General features: G+C 34.1%; 1 protein-coding gene and 1 pseudogene across 1 annotated transcript in view; one reads left to right on the plus strand and one right to left on the minus strand.

Annotated features, from left to right (window-relative positions):
• Positions 1 to 353: 353 nt before the first annotated feature.
• The window catches only part of FUT9 (fucosyltransferase 9), a 73,684-nt gene continuing 61,706 nt past the window's right edge, over positions 354 to 12,331 (plus strand). The window contains exon 1 of the mRNA XM_054569731.1: positions 354 to 381. The gene's annotated coding sequence lies outside the window, so the exon portion shown is untranslated. The remainder of the gene's footprint in view (positions 382 to 12,331) is intronic.
• On the minus strand, positions 4,486 to 5,685 carry LOC129067645 (nuclear distribution protein nudE homolog 1-like; annotated as a pseudogene).

Here is a 12,331-nt window from a genome sequence, read left to right on the forward strand (position 1 = left end):
TAGTAACAAACAAAAAATAGAGAACATGAAATATATTCAGTTAACAAGATATACCTATTTCCTTAGAGTTTCAATTGCAAGATTCAATTTTAAAAATAATATTTATTTTATTGATTCAATAGCATTTTGCTAAAATTAAAAGAAATCATAAATTAATGTAAACAAAGACACAAAAATACATCTAGAAAGATCTATGATTGTAAAATGAGTAATTTCTTTTAGCTTTCCTTTGGTTAGTTACATATATAGTACACTCAGCATATTTAACATAATTTTTCTCTCTTTCCCAACAGGTTAAGAATTCACTAATTCAAGAATATAAAATACAGTGGGATAACTTAACAACTATCTATGTGCTTTCCATGATATGTTCTCTATATTGTAAGTATACATATTTATATTCCCAAGCTAGCTTGATTGTGAAAGAAATATGTTTAATTAGAACTTGTAGATAATTTAGGTTGTTTTAGAAAAGTATATGCTACCATTCTTCCAAAATACAAAATAGTTTTAGGTTATCTTATATGAAAAGGAGTTCTGCAAATTTAGGTTTAACATTGTATCAAACTTAAAGCTTAATATAGTTGTCTATCATGGTAGAATAATATACCCATTATGTTTAATTACATTTTTATAGGTATTATACTTAATGTCCTTAAGATTTTTGTGCCACTCTTATTTTCCTAGAAATTTAAAAAAAAATTGGATATGCAGAATTGTATGCTGAAGTATCAAAATTTACTGAAATGTCTTAAAATATAATGTTTATTATTTCAATGTCAGCTCAATTTTTCCTATGTTAATTATCTTTTTGAAAAATTGTTTTAGTTCTGGCAAGATAATACCTACAGCACTAAATTACCCATATATAGATGTACAAGGGGGAACCCCAAAAGCCCAGATTTATCTTCTGGATGTGGGTCCTTTGTGGTGCAGGCTTCCCCCACTAGGTGAGTGTCCTAGGAACCCATCTGTATCAGTGCATCAGCTGCCATTGTTGTGAGAGGCTGCATTCGGCTTCAGTGAATTTTTTTTAAAGACTCTTTCAACTTGTTTGCCCATTTCCTGATGGGTGATTTATGAAAGCACCTGCCCACACACTGCTGAGTGTTCAGCAGTTTTTGACCAAGGTAGTATGACCCCATGGCCCACCCTCCCTATTCACCTGATCTTGTCCCAAGCAACTTTTTTTTTGTTTCCCTGGATGAGAAATGTTCTCAAAAGGAAATGTTTTGCCAGTGTGGAAGAGGTGAAACAAAAAATGGCAGAAGCACTAAAAGGCATCAAAATCACTGAGCTAAAAAACTGTTTTGAGCAGTGGAAGAAAACATCTTAATAATTGTATTACATCAATCAGGGAGTATTTTGAAGGGGACTGAAGTTTAAACATACAAGAATAAATACACAATTTTTTATAAATAAATTCCAGAGGTTTTGGGTCCTCCGAAATATATATATAAATGTGTGTGTATATACACAAAATTTACTTAATAAACTGAAGAAAAAGAAGAAAAGTTTTCTTGGTTCAGTAGTGAAGACTTTTACTATTAATTTCACGTTGCTTAAAAGTAAGGAGAGAAGTGAAAATCTGGGCTATTATGCTTTGTTTTTGAGTTAATAAGTACTAACCACTAAGCACTAACTCACAACAGTGGGAAGGAGGCAGCCCCATCCATTTTTGCTCAGAAGAAAGTAAAGTGACTGGAGCCCTTATTAGTCAACAGTGTTCCCAAAATTTATAACACATTTAGCGCCTCAGGAGATGCTGTTCCTGAACAACACTTGATTCTACCAAACCTACCCTACCCATCTCAAACATTACCCTCCATTCTCTCAGCCCTTTTCTTGTGAGAACCCCTTTCTGAGGATAAAAAATATATCACTAGGGACTTGAAATTTAGTGAGTCTTGATCTTTCTCCTCAAAGACAGGAGAATAAGCTGTGCCTGACTATGGTGTGGGGGTTGGGAGTTGTGGTGGATAGACAGTCATTAGCATGCCTTTTTAGAATGCTGAATGAATGCCTTTTGACACAAAACATAATTTAATACACAATATATGGTCCTAAAGCAGTGTTATCTAATAGAATTATAATGTGAGCCATATGTGTAATTTAAATTTTTCTTGTGGTCACATTTGAAAAAGAAAAAAAAAAACATAACAGGTATAATGGGTTTTAATAGTAAATTTTATTTAACTTAATAGTATCAAAATACAGTCATTTTAACATGTGATCAATGTAAAAACTATTAATAAGACACTTAACATACTTTTTTTTGCATACTAAATTCTTTGAAATCCAGGGTGTACTTATATCACATCTTAATTTGGGTCATTTGGATACTAAATTTTTATTGGATATACTTGCTCTGTATTTAGATTTCATAAATTTATAGCTGAAAAGAGGAGATTCACAAAGCCAATTTGTTCCACCCTAATAACTAAATTGAGTATCAGTATTTTGATTTAAATTAATTAAAATTAAATGCCATTTAATTTATACCAGCCACATTTCAAGTACTCTACAGTCCCATGTGTCTAGGAGCTATTGTATTGTACAACTCTTTTCCAAAGGACTCTGGATCTAATGTTGTAATTCTACTTAACGACTTTTGTAGGCTGATACCAGAGCACACCAGTGAAGTATATAACTTTAAATTTTTAACGAAGAAAAATTGTCAAATCCTACACATCTGATTAAAAAGACATTTTATAGAACAACATGTTTTTGAGAAATTATGGATAAAATGTACAAGAAATAATGGATAAAAATCTCCAAGCAGTGAGACACATTGAAATGTTTTTTTCAGTGTACATGTTCTTTTGTACTATAAAGGAATTAATGTCCTTCCCCATTACAGAAGAAAGAAAAATGAAAGAAAAAAAGACAGTTCTTTTTCTTTTATTTTTCTTTTTATTGTTCAAACACATTTGTCTCCATTTTTCCCGCCACCACTTTCCCCTGCCCCACCCACCCCCACCTCCCACCCTCAACCCTTCCCATTTTGGCTTTGTCCATGGGTCCTTTATACACAGTCCTTGACTTGACCTTTCCCCTACTTTTCCCGTTACCCCCCTTCCTCCTTCCCTCTCATAACTGTCAGTTTGTTTTTTCTTTCCATGTTGCTGGTTATATTTTTCCTGCTTGTTTGTTTTGTTGATTAGGTTCCACTTATAGGTTTGTTCATTTGATATTTTTTAAATGGCTATGTGAAAGATGTTAAAATAATGAAAATATAAGCTTCAGACTTGTAAATCACATAGCTGATAAAGGATTTATATCCAGAATATATAAAGAACTGTTAAAACTTAATAGTAAGAAAACAAACATCCCATTTTAAAAATGAGTAAAAGATCTGAACTTCATCAATAAAAGAAAAAGATGTATAGATGACCAATAAGTATATGGAGTATTTTTAACATCCTTGGTTAAGAGAGATGCAAAATTAAAATCACAGAAAGATACCTATTAAAATGGATCTATATGTGTATTTAAATCTGACAATATCAAATGCTGGCAAGCATGCAGAATCACAACGACTCTCCTTCATTGCCAATGGAAACTACAAATGACACTGCCGCTTTGGAAAACTGTATGCTAGTTTTATTTATAAAATTAAACATATACTTACCATATGATACAGCTCTAAGAGTCCCACTTAGGTTTTTACTGAAGTGAATCTAAAATTTTACACAAAACCCTATATGTGAATATTTATAGCATCTTTTTATCTTTAATTACACAAATGTTCTTCAAATGGTGAATGCATGAACTAACTGTAGCATATCTATGTGTGATGGAATACTATTCAACTGTAAAAAAGAAACAATTATTGATTCATGCAACATCGTGAGTGCTTTCTTTTTAGTGTCCTTGATTTTATTGTTTATTTAAAAAAAATAGAAGTACATCTTTTACTGATACAGGTTAGAGAATGTTTCTAGGATAATGAACTAGACACTGAAGCTTAATTCTCTGTAGAATTTCAGTAGCACTTGAAAATTGACTTTTTCAAATCAAGGATATCTTTCGTGTTCTTTTGGAAAAATAACTTAGTAACAAAAGGAAGGTCATTAAACTACACGCATGCTCCTGAATTCATGTCTTCTTTTCACTTGTGACTGAAAGCATGAGACAGCAGTTCACGACAAGCAGAGCTAAGTATATACACCAACCAGGACTTGGGTCAGCTCAGAATGGTGGCGCAGCCTCAGCACCCACACCTCAGAGCCCTTTCCAGAAGGTCCAGTCTGTCTCTGTCCTTCTGCAACACACCAACAAGGAGGCTGGGGATTAAGAGACAACATTTCCCATGTCAACTACCTGGGGCCACAGGTGATGGCCTCAGTCATTGGCTAATGGGACTGCTTGCCTATATTTCTCAAACTAACTTAAAAAAAAACACCACCAAAAACCTAGTGTGAAGAAGGGAAGATAGGTAACAGCTCCTGCACAGACACCAATGGCTTCACTTCTGTGAATTTCCTAAAGCAACATCTTGACTGCACCCTAGGCTGATGGCAGCGATGGTGAGGACAGATTTGAAGGTGGCTTCCCAAATTCCAGGTGTTCTCCAGACCTTCAGACAGAGCAAACCAAATTAAGTGGACTTTACAGCGGTTACAGATTGACTATCATCGGGCCCACAGTTATAAGAGGGAATATCTAGAGTCAGAAGCAGTGTCACTGTGTCTCAATTTTCTCTCCCTCTATCACCCAGAGGAATGCAGGTGCTGCTTGGCCTTCTGTCACCGCCATCTCTGTACTTGCTCCCCAACCCTGACGGGGGACCACTTGTTTGGTTTGGGGACTGCTCGTTCAAGAAATTCCGGCAGGATGCAAGTTTAGGCTCCAGTGCCCCTACTTTCCGCAGTGGGTCTCCCACAATGTTGAGGGCTGATATCTGGGCTGCAGACATGAGGCGGTTCCACCCATGGAGTCATCCATTCGATGTCTGAATGTCCCTGGTGTGGTTAATCTAGAGCTGGGCTCCCGATGAGCCATGGGAGTGGATGGCAAGGAGCCAGTGGCCCACACGGCTGTCTGTCCTTTCGGCTTCCACCAAGCTGGGCATGGGGGTTCTGGGTTGCTCCTGCTTTTGCTGCACAGCCAATTCCTGCCCCAAATCTCTGGCTTTATCCTTCAGCCACTAAACAGCTTCTAGGAGATTCCCCTTCTCATCAAGTTTACTCTCCAAGAAGGCATTTCTTTCAATGGCTTGATTCAAGCACTGCTCAGAGACTTCCAGAGACATAATTGTGGTCTGTTTCACTCCTTCCAAGTCATCATTTGCTTGCTCCAGCTGTCAGGTATATTTATGCAGCTGATCTTTAATTGCCTTTGTCTGGGCTGGGTCATCCTCAAAGGTGGAGATCTGGGGGCAGCCTTCGGAATGCTGCATCTCAAACTTCGCCTTGACGGTTTCTAGCTCCATGCAAAGGCGATTGTTTTCTGATGGGAGGTACCTGTTCCTGGTTTCAATTCGTTGTAGCTGTGTCTCCAATTCAGCTTCATCTTCTCAGCTTCCCTCCTGGATTTCTCGGAGTTCTTGTGTATTCTCTGCCCTTTGCTTGTAGGTCATAGCCAGATCTTTCCAATAATTACCTTCTTCTTCCTCAGAGCTGAAAGTCTTCCCAGCGTCCTCCATTGTGAAAACAGGAATAGAGAGGTCACCCTTCTTGTGGCGTGGTGTCCGGGCTCGGATGACGAAGACGAGAGGCTACTGCAACAAGGGGGCGGCTGAGGGCGTCATGGATGCATCTTAAGTGCATTTTGTCAAGTGAAAGATGCAGACCCAAATGACTAAATATTGTATAATTCCATATGTATGAAATTTTAGAAAAGGCAAAACACAGAGACAGGAAGCAGATCAGTAGTTGCAGGGTTTAGATATGGGAAAATTGACTATATTTGCATCACGATGTTGGAACAAATATGAAAGACTGTTGTTTTCTGTGTAGTTTCTTATAATTTTCTGCATAAGTGAATAATAAATTATTTGGGATGGCAATTTTGTCCCTCTCCATTAAGCTTATTTTTTTCATACTCAACATAATTTAGGGCAATTGAGCACAAAACAAAGATTCTAAGAACTTACATATCTTCTGTTCCTTTCCCTACAAGCATTGATAAGCTGCTTCTGACATGAGCAAAGTGTGTTAGTTCTACCGCAAATAGGAATATGCCCTCTGGCTTTGGCTGCGTGTTTCAGGCTAGTTATTATGTGTAGGTGTGCATCCCAAAACAGAACCATGGTTCAGATAGTAAAGATGAATTAGACTATAGAAAATATATAACATGGAAGCATATCTTAATATCTCTACCAAAACAAAAAGCTGAAAATTGTCCTTGGACTTGTAGTGAAGGGGTAAGGGTCAGTTTGGGAATCTGTCAACTCTCTGCTTGGCACTTTTTATTAGCCATTTATACTTACTCATTTATTTTGTTTATGTTCTCCTTTTGGTGATTTACACAAATTTTTGATATGAGGAATACTTTTTAAGATGTTTTGAGATACTTTAATAGAATCTATGCTAAGCCAAAAGTTCCTATAAGACCTCTTAAAAATCTTCATGAAATATAATCACCATGAGCAAAGACCTATAGACAGACTCTTATTCTAAAAATGCTAGGCAAAAATGCAAAAAGTATATTATTCTGTTTAGTTCAATGTGCTTTTTATTATTTTTGCATATTATAGACAGTATGGTTCATTTATGTGTGTGTGTTGTATGTTTTTGTGTGTGTGTATATATGCTGGGTAATGGTATAAAATATGTTTCTTACTGTGGGTGACAGCTAAAAACTTTAAATGCCACTGTCCAAAAAATACCCTAGAGAGATAGAACTCTCTCTATGAATATGGGAAGAAATTTTTCCCATATTCAGAAGCCAGTACTTTGCTTTAAATATTATCTTAGCTTCTATGGTGCTTTACCTACATAACTATGAAAGCATCTAGAAGAGTACAAGAATGAAGTAAAACTCAGAAAAGGAAAACAGTAATGAAATTATTGCAAATACTCGAGAGTAGTCCATTAAAAAAAATACAAATATACCCTAAAATTCAGTTAATAAATGGTGATTGCAGACTAGTGGGATTTAGACCTCAGCTGTAAAAATTGCTGGTTAAGGGGCCCTGAGCAAAATTATTTAACCACTCTAAGCTGCACATCCTTATCTAGGAAGTGAAGATAAAACTACCTCCTGTCTCCCCAGGCAGTTAAGAGAATGAGGTTATGTAGTTCATAGATTGGATTTAGCGCCTCATGTGTAATACATTTTCAACAACTGTTAAATATTAGTCGTACAGCTTTACAGGAGGGATTACAAAGTACTAATTTCTAGATTGACTTAAAATTGTTTATGTTTTACCTAGTTTTGCATGCCTGTATACTTTATAGCCTGTTAGAAGTTATTTGCAAAATTAGTAAGTCTCTCAAGTAAAAAATATAAAGTTTGTTTTTTTGATCTTTGAAGAGATATTTATTTGTAAGGCTCTAGGTCCAATGTTAGATGATGATAGTTCCATTTTGCTTCATTTTTTTACTCTAGATAGGAGTGAACTAGATAGGAGTGATTTTTTAAATTATTTCAGGCAGGCATGTTTAGAGATGTGTTTTTAAGAATGTTTACATCCTTTTTCATGATTTCCAAATACAGAATCCCACAAAATATGAGATTGACAAAGTTAAAAATTTTAGACACAAGAGTTTTGGAGAGAATTGAATGTGAAACATGAAGAGATATGAACAGAGAGAAAGAAAAATGTACTTTTAAAGTAAAATATTTTCTGATTATAAAATTAACATATGCTCATTATAAAAACACAGTTAATACCAAGAGATAAAAAGAACAGTGTTAATATTTTGGTGTGTAAATTTTAAATATTTTTTCTCTGCATATATAAAGCCAATAACTTCTTTAATTGGATCATATCATACATAGAGTTTATTTTATTTATTTTGTCTTCTTACTACTTCTTAGATGCTTTTTATATCAACGTATATGAGTCAATAGTGTTGTTTCAAGAACTGGATAGTATTTTATTCTTTATCTGGACCATAATTTTTTTTAACCAATTACTTATTTAAGAACATTTACCTTATATCTAATATTTAAAAATTGCAAACATGCTTTTATTCTTGTATAACACTCTCACTGTCCCTCTCCAGATATTTTTTTCCAGTTCCCAGATGTAGCCACCAACTATTAAATGCCAACTATATGATAATCACAGTGTTAAGAGAATTTTATATATTTTGTACAATAACATACTATATATTGTAATTTTGTAATAACATACAATATATTAGTATATATATTATTATTATAATAACCTTGTGAGACAAGTTCTAGCATTAACTCTATTTAGAAAAATAGGCAACTGAAGATCAACAGAGTTGAATAATTTGACAGAAGTCCACAGAAAGCTAAAATTATAACCAGTACAAATGATTCCAAAACTCATGTCTGTAAATATTACTCTATTCTATCTCTATCTTGTAGTATATACATCTTAAATTTTTATTAGTATTGATTAATTTGTTTCAAGAAAATTTAAATTAATTTTGATGAATAAGTTAAATTCCTTTTTTGTAGGACAACTGTAATTCATTTGTCCCTAGTCTCCAGTTCATTATTTTTATGGAACCTTGTCAGATAGCTATATGATGCATTCAAATTTCATGGCATTTTCAAAAAAAGGCATCACACAATTGTTGAGGATTTTATAAAATTAGTGGCCAAGTTAAGAGCTAATAGGTTGTTTTGAAAGAAAACAGAACAAGTTATTGGCAAAAATTAGCTTATCAAATGGCTTTATTAATGTGAACTAATAATAAATGGCAGACAATATCAATGAGAAACTATTATTGTCTTAGTATTCTGGCTGATCATTTTCTCTGGCTGATAGTTACATGAAGGCTCAGATGTGTATAGTATAATCGAATGTTAGCGTATGCATAATTCATATACATAAGGAATGTTTTGTTCACTAAAAATTTGTGCTAGTAGAGAAGAGATATTTCGTTAGTTGCTCCTTATTGTTCTTTTGAAAAATATTGTAACCTCAGACAATATTCTACTGAAATTAGAAGTGAATTAGCACCCGTTATTGTACCCCAGTGAACAGTGTTAATACTCAAATGTCAGCAGTTGTACCTTAATGACACTATTTAAGCTAGGTTTAGGCCAGAGACCAGTTGGCAGCCAATCTAATTAATCCCGACCATGGTTCAAAATAAAAAAAAGCTGATAATGAACATGGGAATAGTATAAGATTATGGATATTAAGTATACTGTGTGAAGAAACACATAGCAAATGTAAAACTCTGCTTTTCTCTTCTAGAGTATGCTCGGTGTTGAAAGGAAAGGCACTTTTGAAATTAGGCGGAGGAAACAAACATTTCTTCCCAAGACCAATACTACCATCTCTGTAATTTCAAGTCATTCCCTCAATTAGAATATCTCAAAGATATATTCAATTAATAACAAAGCCCAAACCATACTCATTGCCAGAGAAATTACTTTTCTGAAATAAAGATAATAGGATCTCTTAACAAGACCAAAAGAAAATCATGCAAAAGACCTGGTCACTTATATATTGACTTTTTTAAATACTTGATCATTTCCTTTATCTCCTAGTTGGCTAAGAAATATATTGATGCAGTATGATGGAGCATATTTAAAAATCACATCTGTATGCTGCATTAGATCATGAACAAAATCATTTCAGAGTAAAATATCACTAAAGAGTAAATTAGAAAGCCATTTACCCTTGACTTTCTAATAGTTGAGTGAGTTGAATCATTTAACCTCTTAGCTTTGAACATGATATGTTGACTTAATATCTGATGAAGCACCAGAAGTTGGATCTCAGAATTCAAAACTATGGAACAGAGACTCTGTATTCTTGCAGTGAATATTAATAGATATAATGAAAAGTTTATATTTAATTTTACTAGGAAATGAAATGTATTAGAGCCTATTTATCCTAGAGTCAGATATAAGCAGCATCATCTTTCTTATGAAATAATTGTATTATGTTTTATTATATTTTATCTTTGTATTTCAATTGTGATAAACATTTTACTGTATCTAAAATTGGAAATTCTTTTGCATACTAATTATCTATTAAGAAGTCTGCAGATGCTGACAGATTGATGTCATGCTTAGGACTATCTTTTTCACAGCCCTTGGATGTTATTTCAATGCTTTTAATATTCAGGAGAGCAAATTTTATTCCAAAAAAAAATAAAGAATCACTTAAGTGTGGCAAAGTAATGTGTATAGGAGCTTGGGGATATTCAATGTTTTAAAGTAATGAGATAAAAAAAAATAATTTTGATGGAACTCTCAAACCAATATTCTCAGTATCACAAATAATCAACTTAATATAACTTAAAAATCAGACTTGTTCTTTACAGCATACAAACTACATACTGAAAAAAATAGAGTAGGTTATGGGCACATGAAAACTTAGAATTTATAAATCTTTGACACTTACTTTTTTCTTGTTTTCCATATGCATCAAACAAAAATTTATCCCTGGCTGATGTGGCTCAGTGGATTGAACACCAGGCTGTGAACCTAAAGGTTGTTGGTTCAGTTCCTGGTCAGAGCACACGCCTGGGTTGCAGACCAGGTCCCTTTTGAGGACATGTGAGAGGCAACTGATCGATGTTTCTTTCCCTCTTTTTTCCTCCCTCTCCTCTCTTTAGAAATGAATAAAATATTTTTTTAATTTAACAAATATTTATGAACGACCTTAATTAAAGACATATAGTGAAGCACTGTAGGGTTGGAAACCATGAGACATGGCTCCTTTCTGCAAAGACTTGGTAGTTTTACTTTTCTCTTTCTCATGTCCTAAATTCTTTCTTTCACATATGTTTCATTTGAAAGAGTACCGCGGTCTTAACATACTCCATGGAAGTTGTCAAATAGATCATTTGTAAAGGGACATGGTCTGTTTTTTCTTTTTTGACCAATTGTGTGCCTTAGCAAAAATCAACCCTAGATTCCTTTACATTGCTGTAGATCCAATCAATACCTGTTTCATTCAAAATGTAAAGACATACTAATATTATTCTCTAAGGAAAGGAAACAGGGCTCTATGAAGGAATATCTGATTCCATGGCTGGGGCAAGGAATACACAGAAGGATCTCATTTGTCAGAATAAAAGGAAGTGTTTAAAAAAATAGAATGGGGACCAAACAAAGGAACAAAGGAGAAAACTCAAGGAGCTCCCAGTGGCTAATTTGAGTAGCATATAATGGAAAATTTTATCAACAAAATAAATACTTTAGTGTCACAGTATAACCTAATGGATTAAATGAATAGCTATGAATGCATACTTTTATGTATAATTGACTAAATAAATAAATGAGGGGGGAAAAGTTCTATACAGAAGAATCCCAAATAATTTATATAAAGAATCCATCCTCAAGGAGAGGGAGCATAACTTCCAGCTCCTTAGTGTGAGCTGCAGGTAGTGCCTTCCTCCCAAATAGTACAATATTAACATGGAGAAAAGTAGGAACTTTACAATGTTGAAACCTGATAAACACTACCTCAGTCAGGAAACACCAATACTAGGTCAAGGTGATTATGTGTATCTTTGGTACGGTGTGATAAGAATGACACTTCATCTCTTTGGTCTTCCTCCTCAAATCCTATAAGCTCAGTATAACCAGGAGGATAATATCAACAATCCAAATTGAAGGACATTCTACAAAATATGGTATCCTGGATGGGATCTTAAAACAGAAAAAGTGCATTGGGTAAGAACTAAGGAAAGCTTAATAAGTTATGAAGTTCAGCGAACTAACACGTTAGTATTGGTTCAGTAGTTGTCACAAATGAACCATAGTAATGTAAGATGTTAACAGTAGGGGAAATTGTATTTGGAGTATACAAAAATTCTCTGTACTATATTTGCAACATTTTTGTAAATTTCAAACTATACTGAAATTATAATTTGATTAAAGAGGGTATATATAAAAGGGCTACATGGAGCAATAATTTAAGATCTATAGAGCCTCCCAGGAACAACTAAAAGAAAACTAAAAAGTGTGTGTGACTGCACATCTGTTGAACTGCTGGACTGTTCTCTCAGTTTCTTGTGTTGATGCGTAGTCTACATATGTCACTGTTCTTACAGTCTTTTTTATGATAAGCTACAGACCTTATGAGTTTTTAATTAGCCCTGCCCACTCTAGATTTAAAGAATAAGGTAACAATTATTTTTCAATATATATGGAACTAAGTTTGACTATTTCTTTGGGAAAAATATCTTTGTAGAGAAGGAAAGAGGTATTTAAGGTCTTA

Source organism: Pteronotus mesoamericanus, unplaced genomic scaffold (assembly GCF_021234165.1).
Source record: "Pteronotus mesoamericanus isolate MK-2021 breed Mesoamerican mustached bat unplaced genomic scaffold, CSHL_Meso_final contig_20, whole genome shotgun sequence".
NCBI classification, from domain to species: domain Eukaryota; kingdom Metazoa; phylum Chordata; class Mammalia; order Chiroptera; family Mormoopidae; genus Pteronotus; species Pteronotus mesoamericanus.